The following is a 17,310-nucleotide window of genomic DNA, read 5'->3' on the forward strand; positions in this document are numbered from 1 at the left end:
ATCGCTACCTATATCTACTTTACTTAAAACACTAACGTCTTTAACGGAGTGCAGGGCATTTGTTAGGATGAAATCGATTTCGTTTCTGTCTCCTTTAGGACTCTCCCAAGTCCACTTATTGTTGGTGTTTTTCCTGAAAAATGAATTAGTGATAAAGAGCCTGTTGTGTTCTGCGAATTCTATGAGGCGATCGCCTCTGTCGTTTCTTTGGCCGGTACCAAAATTGCCTACTGCTCTTTCTGTGTTTGCCTTTTGTCCTATTTTTGCGTTAAAGTCGCCCATGATTATTTTAAAGTGGTGGCGGCTATTATCGTATGCGCCCTGTAGTTTTTCGTAGAAGTCTTCTATTTCCTCGTCTGGGTGGCTAGATGTGGGGGCGTACACTTGGAAGATTTGACAAGTGTACCTGCTCGAGATTCTTAATACTACATAGCATATACGTTCCGATATGTCGCTTATTTCTATAATATTTCTTTCTATTCTCTTATTGATAAGAAACCCTACTCCTCCTATTCTACCATTTGGTAGCCCTCTCCAGTAGAGACAGTTACCACTTTTTAGGATTATTTGGTTTCCCTGTTTTCGTCTTACTTCGCTAAGTCCTACTAAATCCCATTTGATACTTTGTAATTCATTCTCTAATGCAAGCACACTTCCTTCACTCGATAACGTTCTTACATTGTACGTGGCTAAATACAGGTTTCTATTAGCTAAGCTATCATCCATCGTCACTCTTACCTTGTTGGAGGTTTGGATATTATTTTTCTCGCATTTATCCAAGATGTTTTGAGAAAAAGGCGGTACTTGAGAGCGATTTCCATTCAAGGAGTGAGTTCTTACCGCCATAGACTCTTCTCTGTGGTCAGCTTTGACAGATAGTCATCCTAGGTATCACTTGGATCACTTATGGGTTATTATATGCCATTTAACAGGGTTACTTTGTAAGTGAAAGTAGTTAGTTATGATAATAATAGATTAGCAATTGTTATACTACTTTTTTACATATCTTTATCGTGAGACGCCTCTTTGGAGACAACGGATTTATATATGTGTGAGTGCGGTTTGCAATTTAATATTTTAATTATAAATTTAGTAAAGAATATAAAATTACACGAATTACTTTGATATAATTTAAATATGAAAAAGAACTGATAGAAAGTTGGGAAACACTGTTTCTGCTTGTTATTAAATAAAGTTCGTTAAAAATTTTGCTGGAAGCAATTATGTGGAAGATTTATTGCTTCTGTGGGACAAACTATTGACTGACGGGAAAGGACCTTATTTTTTTTTTTTGTATTCAGGTAGGGAGATATTACGTATTGACTTTGCACAGATTTTAGACACAAAAAAAAAACTAATATGACAAAATTTTACGAATTCACTGAAATAAATACGCTTTACGACCGATCTGCTGATTATTTTTACACTTAAATTATACTAGGATGCAATTAGTAAAATAAATGAGTGGATGGTTAAGTTTTTAGATTTAATTTCGTGCAATAGCCGGGTTTAAGCGAGTAGTAGCGGGGAGAACGCAGAAGCACGTCTTCCCCGCATGACACGATAGACCGAACTCCTCTCGCCATATAAAAATACGTAATTATAATAATTTTATTTAGCGAGGTTTTGAAGCATTTTTTTTTTCTTTTCATATAAAACAATTAAATATATATTTTTAATTGAAATTATTGAAATTGAAATTAATTTATATTTTAGCGATATTTGAAAAATAAAATCAATTCCAGGAAGCCGACTCGAACCTACCCCCCTCGCGCCCAGATCAATATACGCTGACCACTACACCATGATACGGATATAAAGACTGCTCTAAATAACGTTAATATTCAATAATCGTACAGAACGTATGGACAACCAATCAAAACGGAGTCATATCTTCGGTAGTTGTCGGGAGAAGTCGGATGTAGTCGGGAGTGGTCGGGAGTGGTCGGGAGTGGTCGGGAGTGGTCGGGAGTGGTCGGGAGTGGTCGGGAGTGGTCGGGAGTGGTCGGGAGTGGTCGGGAGTGGTCGGGAGTGGTCGGGAGTGGTCGGGAGTGGTCGGGAGTGGTCGGGTGTCATGGATCGATTTCGATTTGCAGTATCGCTCGGGGCGATAGCTAATAATAATAGAAAAAAATAGGAAGTCTTTAAATAAATAATTGAAAACTCTCTATGGGAGTCTACGAAAATAACGGTTCCGGTTCCGGATTTTTTTTTTAGTTTTATACGAGTATATAATAATTTTATACCCATGCGATGATGTTTCATCGGGCTATTCACTAGTCATATATATAAAGACGGTAATATGTGTGTGTGGGTGTGTGGGTATGTGTATGTGTGTGTGTGTGTCCTATTAATTTGAATGAATCGATAAAAACCGCCGAACATAATGAATGAATCGATAAAAATCGATAAATTCATTTTTCGACGAGACGACTTTACCGCAACTCGAACCAGTCATCTCAAAATAGCCACAATATAGGTCTAAGCTGAGCTAGTGGTCACGAACATCACGTCAAATCCAATTATTCATTTCGCCTTTTTTTTTTAACATTAATTGAAATTTTCCTTCTCGCCATATAAAAATACGTAATTATAATAATTTTATTTAACGAGGCTTTGAACCATTTTTTTATGTTTTCATATAAAACAATAAATTGTGTTGTAAATTAGATGTGTTGAAAATACACATCATATGTATGTATATGGACGTAATTTGTTATGTGTAATAATAATATTCAACGTTACGAGGTCAATGACCGTTTGTGTATAATCGGAAAATATTACATTTTGTTAACTTTAATTAACATTTTGTTAACGTTAACTTTAAGAATTGAAAATTATTACAAATAAAGAATTGAAAAATATCTATGAGAGTCTACGAAAATAACGGTTCCGGTTCCGGATTTTTTTTTAGTTTTATACGAGTATATAATAATTTTATACCCATGCGATGATATTTCATCGGGCTATTCACTAGTGTATTTAGATATAAACTATATATTTATTTTTACCATTTTGTGATAAATGCAGAAAATTCACATTTGTGCGATTTTCTAGAATTTTTTAATAATTTTTTTCATATCACTAATGAGGGTAATTTAATATTATATTTTACTTTATCTTTAGAATGAACGCAATATTAATACATATATAGATGATGTTTTGTGATCATGAGAAAATTCGACTTCGAGATTTGGAACTTGGAATGGGTCACTAATTACGATTACACGGTTTCCAACAACTGTTTCATGCATTTTTTTACTTTTTATATCTATAATTTCATAACATACAAAGGCAATGTTTTATCAACCGTTATGTTATTAGGTTTTGGAATAATTTGCCACATTGAAACCGTCAGCACTAGGGATCCCAAATATTCGTCGACTTCAACTATTCGAATATCGAATAGTAAATCAAGAGCTATTCGAATATTCGAATATATTCGAAAATTAAAAAAAAAGGTAATTACATATGTACCAAGCATAAATTTGAATGAATCCTCTTATCATAGTTGCCATTGAATTCCACCTCGTTTTTACAGCCATTACATTCGTTTTTACATTCATTATGATTTCTTGTAAAAATGTATATTTCGCCGGTGACTTCTTAAATATTCGTATTATTTTTCTGATGTTTTTTAAAATTTCGTAGAGATTATTATCGATCGAAAAGTGATTTTCGTCAAACATTTCCATATTTAATGAATAAAAATCCGTTTCTTCACATGTAGACATTTCATCTTCTTCATTATCTTCATTTTTATCACAATTATCCCCATTATATATTTCATTTTCTTCATAATCGTCGGCTTCTTCGTCAACACTATTTTCATGTTGATTTTGTGTATTTAGTTTATAAAAAATATATATACACGAATAATATTCGAATAGTTGACGAAATATTCGAATAACGAATGACTGAAAAATCAGACGAATAAGTCGAATACTCGAATATTCGATTGAGATCCCTAGTCAGCACGTGTGTTTTTACAAATTGAAAAAAATATGTACAAAATCCGTTAATAAAGTAGGAGGAAAGGCTACATACAGCGCTAGATTACGCGTGTTTTGCGTATTTTACACTGACATTACAAGCTTCAAAGGATAAAATGTGCTCGTCTTATGTGCGTGCGCCCTTGTGAAATGGAATTCATTCCCGGGGTAAATATATCGGCAAAAGCCCGGGTAAGGGATGTTCGACAAGATAAGTTAGTGCCCCTCGACAAAAGTTGTTTATATCACTCGCGGGAACCGACCCCAGAAAATCAAAACATTATATACTGATTTTGCACACAAAGACTGTGGGTGTCGATGATAAGATGCCCTCTCGTTCCCAGTCGCAGATATAACGAGAGAAATTGAGTGATTCATACGCCCTGCGAATATTAATAACGAGCGCGTGGTCCAACAATGGAAGCAACAGGCCGAATACAAGATTTTAACGAAACAAAACCATTGAACTTTCCATTGATCGTTATCTTAGAAATTCGACAAACAAAGGTGAATAAAATGACGTTAACGTAAGTAAAAGGTTCAAAAATAAAAAATTTAGCAACAAAATTTTGTATACAAATATACAAATATACAAATATACATATACATATATATATATATATATATATATATATATATATATATATATATATATATATATATATATATATATATATATATATATATATATATATATATATATATATATATATATATATATATATATATATATATATATATATATATATATATATATATATATATATATATATATATATATATATATATATATATATATATATATATATATATATATATATATATATATATATATATATATATATATATATATATATATATATATATATATATATTGGTAGTTCTAATATTTATAAAAAAAATCAAATGCTAATTAACAACTATAACAAATATCATGCTGTTTTTATTACATACCTCCTTTACGTTTCACATGGCTTTCGTGTCAGTGGTCATTTTTATCTCTTATCCGATCGTTTTCATACTTTGCCATATTGCTCATTTTGGTCATCAATACACGTTAATGTATCGTCTGCTATTACGTTGGAGATAAAATATCGTATACAACGCGTTTTAAACACGCGGAAAGTAAATCTTCTTGACGTTTAATAAGCGTTCGTCCCGTATCTTCCAACCTGTTCGCCTTGATATGGCGATATAAGATTTTAATTGTTTAATCGCCTATAATTCACTCACATATTTTATGAAATTTGCTCTATACGTTCTCGTTATATCTAATATATAAATATTTATAATTTTAACTCTCATATGTATATATAAATTTCAAATTTGACGTGTAGCTTCTTGTAGGGTAATACACGATATATATTGATTTTTGGCCAAATATGTCAAATTTGACATTTCACGGCTAAAAGTATATCTCTTCACTGGGTTTTATCTGCGAGATAAGTATTCAATAATAAGTTAGGTTGTATCTAATTGTTAATATGATTTACAATAAGCTTACATACATTTAGTTTTTTACAATAAGCTTACATACATACATCACATACAATTATTTTTAGTTATCAGCTGATTTAATTTATCTGATGATTGAAAAGTTCATTTCTGTAAATACATAAACTCATTTATGGACAATCATACATTGATAAACTATTCTTAAAGCAAACTTAGTATAACGTACCTCATACCTCTTTTTAAAAATATACCTCTTTTTAAATTTCAATCAAAATGATTTCAATGATTGGGGTTTCAATCAAAAAGATTTCAATGATTGGGGTGTCAATCAAAATTATGATCCCGGCCGTATGGGCCCCCTTGGTATGTATGTGATGATATAAAAGCCACATACACCCACATACACACACACACACACACACACATACACACACACACACACACACACACACACACACACACACACACACACATACACACATACACACACACACACACACACACACACACACACACACACACACACACACACACACACACACACACACACACACACACACACACACACACACACACACACACACACACACACACACACACACACACACACACACACACACAAACAGAGATTACCGTCTTTATATATATAATTATAGTTTTATATTTATATTATATTATAGTTTTATATTTATACTATATTATAGTTTTATATTTATATTATATTATAGTTTTATATTTATACTATATTATAGTTTTATATTTATATTATATTATAGTTTTATATTTATACTATATTATAGTTTTATATTTATATTATATTATAGTTTTATATTTAAAAATAATTACTAAATAAACAATGTATTTTAATAATATTTCTTTTAAATGTTTAAACTTACCTAAAAATAAGCAAAGTGATCCGTTAAATTTCCATGTTTGCGAAGTGTTTCATTGCAGAAAAAGTTTGGGAAACCTTGGTCAACATATATACATATGTACATACATATAAATGTATATGAAGATTCAAATTAAAACACGCAAAGTGATAATTGTGTTTAAATTAATAAAATTAAAGAAATAAAATGAAAATAAACTAAATGAATTGTGTTCATGCCTCTCAACCGAATAGCATTTCGTATAGACAAAAGAACATACGTACGAAATGCTATTGGTCGAGTTGGAGTGAAGAGGACAGTATATGCGTTTTACATTAAAATTTTAAAACGCGGTTTACTTGTCTAGGTTTTTTAAAATAAATATTTATTAATCATTATAATTCGATCACAAGTTGTAACGAAAATTAGTTAAAGTGATCATTTAATTCGCACTCTAGCTATGGTGCAATAGAAAAGTTTAGTTAGAGACAGATTAGAGGTCCCCGAGATCGAGGGGTGACTCATCCAGCCTCACAGTGGTCATGCCTAGGATCAAATCAACCGACTGCGAGGTCAACAGTTCGGGGACCCGTTAGATCTCTGGGTACCAGCGAATTCCTAGGGTGATTAATCGCATGGAATGTGCTCGGGAGGAATGGGTGGCCGCCTTTTGTGGCCTGCATCCCCTAACCGCGAACGGGTTTGCTCTTTCCAACCCCATCCCTATCCTACTCGTGCTTTACTTCCTCTCGACCAAGTCAACCCCTAGCGCGGATTAGATAAGCCGCTTGCTTGCCCGGAATAAACGAATTTTTGGACGCGTACTTTTGTCGAGCTCTTTGCCCGCCGAAACGTTTGTGTTATACTTTCGAATGGGCTGACTAAGATCATTAAGCGAAATGACCAGATTTGTATGAGTGCGTTTTGCGTCTTTCGAAGATATGAAATTTAAATATCGCCTTTAATTTGCAAACTTCAACAATAATAATAAAAAAATTTCATTTATTTTACAATTTATAAAACACTAGTCGGCGTTTACCGACAGATTCAGTCAGTTTTACATACATACATATGTACATTGAATAGCAAAACTATCACACTCTCCCGTTGCGTCTAGGAATTCTTGTTTGGAAACTCCCGATCTGAGCTGTTTCAAAATCCATCTAATTTCTAAATCTAATATATAATTTGGAAAGAGACTTTGTATGTATGTAACCTTCGTTCGTTAGGTCGTAGTTTGTAGACAAATTCGATTTATTTCTTTTCGATTCATAGGCGCCGATTCGATTTTTTTTTATTCAAAGGATTCGAAGTCCCCGGGGGCGAAGCCCTAGAGGGTGGCGCATGCACCACCAGGGATGTAGCCCTAGGGGGCGCAGCCCCCGAGGGCGAAGCCTCTGGGGGCGCAGGCACCGGCAGGGGTTATTACTACTAATACTATTTTTTTTTTAATTGTTTAAATAGCAAATGTTTGTGTATGTTAGAATTGGATTCCAATAAGATTTTTTTTCATCCGGCCCTCCATACATTTCAAAGTTCTGAACCGGCCCATTTCTCTAAAAGGTTGGGGACCACTGTATTATACAACTGAAACTCTCATCCTTCGTTCAGTTACATACAATATTTTATAATATAAAGATCAATTGTAAAATATAATTTACAAATGTATATAAACAGTGGCGTGGACTAGTGGTTAGCATATATGCTTTCCAGTAGAGTGGTCACGGGTTCAAGTCCCGCTGCTGGCCAGTCCTTGGTTTGTGTCGATCATTTCTTATCAGAGTGACAATTTTTCTGATTTTCATAAAAACGGTTCCTGTAACATTGGCATCTCCTTTCCTATCTATCTTGCTGATCCCGAGTTATTCGGGGTCTTGAGGTTCGCCAATTTGATTATAAAACGCTGCGAAAATTCCTCCATAAATGTCACTATGGATGTTTGTATGAATTCGTATGTATGTATCTACATATATATTGATTGTTTTGTATCTATGTATGTAAGTGCCCTCGTTGCTTTGGAGCGATCTGTAAAAGCGAGTGTTCATGTTCTATGAAAAGAAAAAAAAATTATACTCGTACATACATATGTATGCAGATAAAAAGAAAAAAAATAAATATATATATATATATATATATATATATATATATATATATATATATAAATATATATATATATATATATATATATATATATATATATATATATATATATATATATATAGCTTCTCGAATAACTGTTGTGCATGGAAATCATTGTCTTGTAAGTATCCACAAGGTAGCTGTAAATTGAATGGTATTGAAAGGTAGCTGTAAATTATTAATTTGCATCAAAAAACTTAAATCAGCAATAAAAAAAAATCACTTGTTTGATAGTCTTCAAAATTAGTGCAACAATAAACTATGGAAAAGTTTCCATAGTCAGTTTCTAAAACCCATTATGGTGCGGGTCGTTCAAATTGAATAGAAGGGAAAACTACAATCAGCTTTGCTTCATCTGGAACACCGGCAAGAGCAGCGGTACCTTTGATTGTTGTTTCATTACCAGAGCTTCATAGTAAGATTAAAATATTTAATATTTAATGTACATATGTATATATATATATATATATATATATATATATATATATATATATATATATATATATATATATATATATATATTCCTATTTCAAAAGATTTTTTTTTGTTATGCTTGTATGTATTTTCAATGAAGAGGAGGTTTTTTAGTTCTTTCCATCTACATATGAACATGTGTATGTACATGTTTAGATAAAAAAAATTCCGTCATACTAAGCTTAAGACTCGCGAAAATATCAAAAGGAATCACAATCAATTATGAAGGTATTGCGTCAAAAAGAAAACCCGAAGAGAAAAAGGGGACGATAAAGTTGTGTCGACCAATGTTGTGACACACCTCGAGCGAGCAAAATTGATTATACCAATTGGAGGCCGCTGTCTATTGGAATTTCCCGGAGAACTCGCGGCAAACTGCTAACTCGGCCGGTGACAGTAACAGAATTCCAAGTTATCCGACTAAGAAGGGAACTTGCAAACATGAAGGGGATGAGAACAGGAGGCGACGATCCTGCAACGACCCCAACATCCCGAATACAATTATTCACTTAGAGCAAACCGGGATGCGAGATGGGATGAGAATAAGGGTAGCAATTCGGCGACGGTGTCAATAAGGACGTATCTGTCTGGCAATCCATCATCCGATATCGTCGAGGTCGACCCCATTGCTCGCAAACGTGTTTGTTCACCGACCCATTAACGACCCAGGAGGCAAAAGTCGAACAAACAAATTGGAAATGTTTATATTGGCGATACGTAACGACAAAAATGGAAATAATCGACGTTCTGACCCCTAATGATTGAACCGACCTCAGTTATTTTGCATTGTCTCACTTTTACGACCAATGACCCAATTATTTTTATATAACTACACATACATACATATATATTTCTTATATAATTCTTGGAATATTGAATAAAAACATAGATATTGAAGAAAAAAAGTTACTCTGTCTATTATTAAAAATATTTAAAAACGTCATCACTGACAATGAAAGTATCTCAATTTGATAATTATATTATTTTTTCATTTTATTTAAAACAAATAAATTTGAAAATCTATTTTTTATTTATATATTTTATATTGAAATTTTTGTCACTTATACTATAGGAATTATACATTTATACTATATAAATAGTTCATTATAATTTTTGAATTTCAATAGCAAAATCTACATATGTATGTAATTTCCGATAAATATGAAAATTAACCAATTAAATAAAAATTAATGCTTGATTTCTGAAATATATCAAAAATTTCATATATTTTCTATAAGCAATCTCGATTTCAAGCATCAAATGAAGTAAAATCAGAAATTTATTATTGATGACTTACAATATATGTACATACACAGTGGCGGACTGGCCATACAAGCGTACATGCCCGATGGCATGTGGGCCCCACTATCCGTTAGAAAATATGGGCCCTCAGTAAAATTAAATAACTTTTTAACTATTTCACGTGTGTAAAATTTATAGGATATTGCACTTTGGGACCTAGAGTTTGGGTATTTCAACAAAACAAATTTCTTACGATATACACAAACAACTAATACCTGCTTTAACAGCCCAAGGATCGGTTAACTTTTTTTATTAGGCTCGAAATGTAAGTTTCAACATTTGCGTGGGCCCTTTTACCGGGCCCATTTCCAACCTCAAGGTTATGTAATATTTCCAACCTATGTAACAACTACCTAATGAAATAAAAATGGGAATAAACAAATTTCCGTGAATAATATAAACTGAATTGCTTAAAACAATTTTGATAGGACGATTCATCATCAACCAGCGATTTAAATTTACTTCATACATACTTTCAAAATAATATTTGATTATACTTCGACGATATAGTAAGATTTAAATACACAATTTTAAACAGTTTCCGAATATAAAATCTATTCCTAATCTAGACACATCCATGTATATAGAAACATAGGATAGGGGCCCCTCCCCAAAATCTCGATTTTCGATTAACATTAATTGAAAATATTATGCATTTTTTGTTTTCAGGGACGTAATTTGGGGGGGGGGCACTCGCCCCCCTAAATTAAGGAATAGGCGAATTTAGAAAATATTATGAATTTAATGATTAATGAGATACTATGGATCTATGAATGCTGCGTTTATTTCTTATATTATGTTACTTTTGTGTAACTAATAAAATAATCGCTGCTATGTGCTTTGAAAAAAAAAAGATTTTATTATTTTGAAGCAAATATATTTTGGTTTTTAAGTGGTATGCCTTGGGTAACATTCTTGGAAATTGTTCGTCCCATTGAGCGAATCGTTAGAAAGTTCGCCTTTACTTTATTTTGTCTCAAAAACAGATGTGTATCGTTTATTTTTCCGAAAGTTTGTAAATTTTTTGATATAGTGATACATTTTGATGGTCGACTTTTGTTAACCATTTTGCGACCATGTGAAAATTTTTGGAAAAAAATTTTCGCCTGCGGCGCTTTTTTGGCTTTTTACATAAGATATTTTTATATATATTTTTTCAAAAATAAGCTTATTATTTTCATATTGTATATTTTCCATTTTTATTCCGATATAAAAAAGATTTTTTGAAAAAAAATTCAATTTGACCAATCTTTGCCTGCCCCCCCCCCCCCCCCCCAAGAAAAAGCTGAAATGACGTCCCTGATTGTTTTCTACCGAAAGTAAAAGCCGCTTTTATGCCGCATTCTTTTATGATGCATTCTATTTACCTAGGACAAAAAAGGATTAAAACGAAATATACAATGTAATTTATGGATCTATTTTGCTTTTGCCATTTTTCTTGTACCTAAATTTGTTTATTCCCATTTTTGAAAATTTTATTTATTTTTTGCCCTTGATTTTTAGCGTGATGGAAAGAAGAAAATTTTGTTATATGGGGGGGGGACAAATTTTTTTAACCCTGGGTGGGGCCCCCTTTGACTCCTGGCATGCACTGATTTCAGTCCCAGTCCGCCACTGTACATACATATGAATATACATACATACACACACACACACACACACACACACATACACACACACATTTATGTCAATCCAGAATACTATGTTTGTACAAACATGGTATTTCCCAAGAAATCAAACAAATAATTAGAAATATTTGAATCTCGTATCTTTAGTCATGAAACAAAAGCTATACTGTGTGAGCAAACACTATAAATACCATAAAATTAGAGGGGTCATCGATTGGGTACGTTCTTCCTATACATATACTTAGGCGTGGAAGTTGAGACAGTAAAATATAGGGTCTGTAACGGGCAAAGGCCAAAGAGTCAACTAAGGTCAAACCGATGATCGCGTGCTACCGTCTGTAAAGTCCACATAAATTGCAAGATTCGATGAAACTCGATGAACCCATTGAATTAGACATGATCATACTTCACCATTAGCTAAGCGCATACATGAGAAATTTCTACACGAGAAATTCTAGTATACTTGTATTAATTAATATATGATGAAAATAAAAAATCATCAAATTTAATAAACAGTGAATAAAAGGTGGATTTTTTCCTCTATATAGTAAAACGATGTGACCACAAGATTTTTTCCACATTTCTGAACGTTAAGGTGAAAATTTATATTTATATTATTTAGAAGGTTTGATAAGAGTTGATAAGGTTTTGGTTAGAATTCGTAAACCAGAAGTAGTAATTTTTTTTAAAACAATATTTCATTGTTTTATTTTGAGCTTTTATATTATTTCCATCTTCTCAATATTTTATTTTGTATAAAATTTAAAGTGATGTTAAGTTATAAAAAAATTTGAACAAAATTCGACAGCCAGAAGTAGAACTTTTGTCTTGTGTAAGTTTCCCTACATTTGCGTTTGATTTGTATTGAAAATTCTCTCATCGCCGGTATGTGTGAATGTGTATGTACATACATACATATGTATGCTTCATTATCGAATTTTGTCACGTCCGATACCTTTTCATTTTTAATTACGTTTAACAGTTGATTTTTTTCGAAGTTATTTCTTAGATCTACAAACTTTTGTTTCATAATAGAACTGGATTGTAAATCAATTAACTGCATTTCCATATTATCCAGATTCAGCCATTTATAAATCTCCAGGTTGAGGTATCGAATGAAAAACTTTCTGGAAGAAATTTTAATGATTCTTCAAATCTAAATTGAATTGTTTGAATCTTGAAGAAAACTCGCTCTTTATCGTATATACATATATATGTACATGTGTATGTACTGTGGAAAACTTGTACTTCTTTTGTTAGTTCAATTTTATCTGGTTTTTCATCTGTATTTTTTTACTTTATCTATGTACGTAGCAACAATGAATGAAATTTTGTGATCATGCGTAAATTCGAACTCAAGATTTTTTTTGTATTCGGAACAAATTTATAAGTTGTTGGATACTATTATATGTATATCACGAACAAATACGTTTAATTTTGTTTCAAATGATTTTGGATGCAGATATAAATCTGTAAAGAACATTAATTTTGCAAGCCATTCGATATTCATCAATTGACTACATGTGTATTTTTCAATTACAATTTCATTTTTTAATAAAATCCTAATCTCATCAACGACATCGACAAAACTTTGAAGAACTTTTCCACGACTTACAAAAGCAAACATAGTACAATGAGTTTTAATTCATGCAATATTTTCGAAAAATAACGTTTGTTTAATTCGCGTGCCGATATAAAATGTACTATTTTTGTCCCAAGGATCATAATATCTTCCAGAGACTAGAAACCGTAATTTGCGTATGAAGCTTGCTGATGCACATAAATATAATGCAATGAAATACAGTATCCAGCGCGATCAGTAAATATAATATATAATTTCGAAAGAGACTTTGTATGTATCTACATATGTATGTAAGGTTTGGGTGGTAGAATCCGTTCCGGTTTCGGATTCTTTTTTCAGTTCCGGATCCTGATTCTTGTTTCAGTTCCAGATTATAATTCATTTTTCAGTTCCAGATCCCGACTCCTGTTTCATTTCCAGTTCCGGATTCTATATCTATATCTAATATTATCTATCAATTTATTTTTTGTTACTTTTAATATATTTTTATTGAATAATTAAATATTCCATAACCCATGCGATGATATTTCATCGAGCTTATCACTAGTATAATATATTAATTAGCTAATAGCGTAATGCATTAAATAAAATTACTTACGGAAATTGTTCCCATTAGTGACTAGCATAAGACTGCTCCAACACAAAAATATTTTTACAAAAAAGGCTCGTCGTCCTACGGCCATTTTTATTCAATTTCCACTCACGAACATCTGAAACATATAATATTTTATATTCAATTTGAATTTAAGTAACAATCATACAAAATACATAAGATGCAATTGAATGAAACCTGTTTTACACATCTTAATTTATTTACGAAGAAAATTAGGATGCGTTAAAATCATGATAATTATAATAAGTTTTGACCAATCACCACGTATCGCGCCTCGCCACGTCCATTTGTATGGCGGAAGCGTTCTTTTCATTAAATCGTAATTTTTTTCATTTCCGACATTATTTTAAAAATAGTAATCGTTTCCTTGACATGTAAAACAACTGGTAGTTGTATTATTTTTAAGAAATATAGTTTATTATTTAATTTTGACCTTTTGAATTATTTCCATCTTCTTGATATTTTATATTAAGTACCTAATAATTTTTTTTTTAACAAAATCCGACGACATATAAACTATTTTCATAAAATTGACGTTCATATATGTACATACATACATACATATATAAACGTCACGTTCACTTCCAGATATTCCGTAGTTAAGATTTTCGTGGCAACGATTATCGTGTGCGAGATCACCATCTGCAAAATTGTTCGTTTACCGATGATGATGAAAGAGAGAGCTGGTATACACACATATGTATATCAACTTTCCCATCAGGAAGATTTTCTTTATTTAAGAGCAACTCTACTTACGTAAGATACATTTTTGGTTTTAAGTCGCGTTAAATCGAATATTTTACGCCCATTGCAACACGACGCGTCGAAACCTATAATCCAAATTATCGCTTTCCAACGTTTTGGTTAGCTCGATGAATTTTATGCTTGCCAATTTTGCTTTTACAACGATTTAATTCCGCTTATAACGAAAAAATCTACCCTTCCAAATGTCTAATCAAATGAAGACAAAAGATACGTACTACGTATGTATGTATATACGTATATAGATATAAGTATAAATAAATGTATATCATCATTTATCGCCATTTACCATCCTATGCTCGATATTGAAGACCCTACGGTGTCCAGACCGATGCGCATTTACAAAAATCGTACAAAAATGAATATTTGGTGAAACGTAACGCATGCTGACTGGAAAAAAAATAGATATTAATAAAATATATATTTAGTCCCTTTTAACTATGAAACCAACTCCGATCGAAACTGAAAGTTTATTGCAATGCTGGGAATTTTTATGCCAAATTTGGAAAGAGGCCTTCGGATTCTCATTCATTAAACTAATAGATATATCGTTTACATATTTTTAATATTTATACATATAAAAAAAATGATTGAAATGATTTAGAGTTTTCGCATGATCACAAATCTTCATCTATTGTTACTACGTACATCGCTGTATTTGGGCGTAGTTAATTTTTTCAGGATTATTGGCCTATTATTTTCTCTAGGTGGAGTTGACAGGGGTTTTCAATATAAAATATAATATGTATTTTAATAAAATAAATAAACAAGTACTTAGTACTTGTTTTGCAAGTTTTGTAATAAAATAATCAATAACAATGTCAATATTTTCGTGTTAAATATTTTAAATAAGATCCATCGTTCCCTTTTTACTTTATCTACATATGTACGTAGTAACAATATATGAAGTTTTGTGATCATGCAAAAATTCGAACTCGAGATTTTGACTGATTCGAACTCATAATCGATCACTGATCACGATTTCATGATCTAGAAAAAAATGTGTGTCTGTGTGTGTGTGTATTTTGGGGATTTTTTTTTTGAACACCGTTAGTCCTATCGAACTGAAACTTAATATCGGTTACTGAAATTCTTGTCGATACGACGTAAATTTTTAAGTTGACCGGAAATGGTACCTCCCCTTATAGATGTCCTATTTTTTTTAAGGTATTGAATTAACTTATCTCCCAAACCGCTAACTGAGTCGGACTGAATTTTTTTTACATGTAATAGAAATAATAATCTTTATAACTTTATAACCGGAAGTAGTACTTTTACTCTAGATCAGCGTTTCCCAACCTGTGGTACGCGTACCACTTGGTGGTACGCAGTTGATGGTTGGTGGTACGCGAAAAAAAATCAGTAATGGCGGACATGCAGGAATGAATGATTAACGATCATAAAAATAGAAATATTTTTTATATCTAACATATAATTTCGAAAGAGACTTTGTAAGTTTTTATCTTTGTTTGGGAACGAAAACAAAATAAAATGTCCATGACGACAATTCAATTGGTTGAATACTATATTTTTTTCGATTCAAATTAATTTATTAAAAAAACAATTGAATATTTACTATTAGATTCGCCATGTTTAAGCTGTTTATATTACAAATACTGAGCGAAGCCGGGTAAAACAACTAGTAATTAATAAACATTATCTTAATTAGTCATCGTCGACGTCATTTTGTACATTCGATGATCGAAAATCTGGCAATCGGTACGTTTTCTTCAGATCCGGCATTTTGGAGTGCATTTTTTAATTTACCGCGTTCACGCTCCAATAAATAAATAACTTGAATTTGACACTTGAGATAAGTTCGATAATAATCTTTAATGTTGCAGATAAAATTGAAAGTACATATGATTAGAAAATTAGATTTTTGGAATTTATGTTTCGAAAATGATCAAACTGAAGTATTTGAAACTTTACATAATTTTTTATCTGAAAACAAGAGTTGTATGTCTCGGGATATACGTGAAAAATAATTGAGTATTTAATAGAGCTGAAATCGTCTTTTACGCTGTGCTTCCCCCACCTTAAGAAGCAAACAATTTGATTTCAAACCCCTTTAATAATGAACAGTTTCGGACAGCTACCAAGGAAAAGGAGAACTTAATTGAATTATAGCATATAAAAACAGAATACGAAATAAATAAGACAAAATCATTTTTAAATGGTGGTACAATTTAGCGTTATGTACTACCAAGTGGTACGCGAGTCAAAAAAGGTTGGGGAACGCTGCTCTAGAGAATCGAGGGTTTTTATGTTTTTCTCAGAAACCTTTTAGTTTATTGAATTGAAATTTCATACCTATGTACAAGTTTAAGCTTAATACCAAGTTATGTACATATAAAATTTGATTTTTACAAACCTTTACGTTTTTCATGTCTGCTGTACACAAAAAATTCAAATATAATTCTTGTATCAATGTCATGAAAATAAAAAAAAAGCACTAAATTTAATAAACCGGAACTGGGATTTTTTTCTC

Source organism: Arctopsyche grandis, chromosome 1 (assembly GCF_051622035.1).
Source record: "Arctopsyche grandis isolate Sample6627 chromosome 1, ASM5162203v2, whole genome shotgun sequence".
NCBI lineage: Eukaryota > Metazoa > Arthropoda > Insecta > Trichoptera > Hydropsychidae > Arctopsyche > Arctopsyche grandis.